The sequence below is a fragment of the Gavialis gangeticus genome, unplaced genomic scaffold, assembly GCF_001723915.1.
Source record: "Gavialis gangeticus isolate Ggan-Ray unplaced genomic scaffold, GavGan_comp1, whole genome shotgun sequence".
Classification (NCBI taxonomy): Eukaryota; Metazoa; Chordata; order Crocodylia; family Gavialidae; genus Gavialis; species Gavialis gangeticus.
The window spans coordinates 101,012,732-101,013,809 of record NW_017729031.1 but is presented as its reverse complement, the minus strand read 5'-3'; the positions used below and the strand labels follow the sequence as shown (position 1 = coordinate 101,013,809).

At 54.3% G+C, this 1,078-nt stretch overlaps 1 protein-coding gene across 5 annotated transcripts in view; it reads left to right on the top strand.

The window, feature by feature from the left end:
• The window catches only part of CREB1 (cAMP responsive element binding protein 1), an 88,099-nt gene that overhangs the window by 274 nt on the left and 86,747 nt on the right, over window positions 1-1,078 (top strand). The window lies entirely within an intron of this gene.

Genomic DNA, 1,078 nt, shown 5'->3' with positions numbered 1-1,078 from the left:
GGGCTGCGGGGGGGCGCCGCCGCGGGGCCCGTCGCTGCCTCTCTCCCGAAGGGGCCGCCCCACTCCGCTCCGCTCCCCTCCCGAGAGCGGCCCCGCGGGTGGCGGGTCCCGGCCACGCGGAGCTGGGGGGAGGCGGGGGGTTGTTTTGTTTCGTTTTGTTTTGCTTTGTTTTTTTTTTTCAAAGCGGCGCCGCCGCCTCTCTCATCCCGGCCCCGCACAGGCTGATCCAGCGGCAGCGAGACGGGTCCGTGGCCGCTGCCGCTGCCGGTGGGGAGGCAGGATCAGCCCATCCCGGCCCCGCGCTTGCTTTGCTGCTTGCCGCCTTTTTTTTTTTTTCCTCCTTTCCCCCCTCTCCCCTATTTTTATTTAACTTATTTTTTGTTCCTCCAAAGCAAACTGGACGCAGCTAGGGCTGTAGGGCCTGGTCGGCTGCCTCTGCCGCTGCTGGCCTGGCTCTGCCGGGCTTCCCCTCCCTGTCCCCCGCACACGGCTCTGCAGGCCTGGCCTGCCTGCTCTTCGTACGTTTTGGCACCCCTTTTTTTTTCATTCTGGCTCCCACCTCTACACTAGGAACTACCACCCCCCCCCCCAATTTCCAGCTTGCTAGGGCTGTGCGATTCACCATCCTCCTCTACCGTTATATTAAAATATTGTGCCGCTCATTTTAACGGCACGGTCTTTTCAGTCTTATTATTCAGTCTCGTTTGTGTGGGGTTTTTTTCTTTGACACCCACGGTTGTCACGTTTGTAGTTGGTTTAAAATGGATTTTGCTTGTAGTTTGACCGAAGTCATGTGACTGGTCTCTTCAAAAACCATTTCCACCCCACCTCCCCTTTTAACATATAAACTCTTGCCAGCAACTTGCTGCTCCTGGGAAATCTCTGGTCATCAGCCAGTGCAATGAAGAAAGTTCTTAGGGGAAAAAAACACTTCAAGTTTCCCAGGTCTTGCATAGCAGTCTGAAAATACTGAGCATCTTTCAATCCTACAGAGAGAGAACTAATAAAGGTTTATAATACCATGTTTTGAAGGTTTTTTGTGATTAAACAATACCTTCCTCTGCCGTCAGGTACTGGG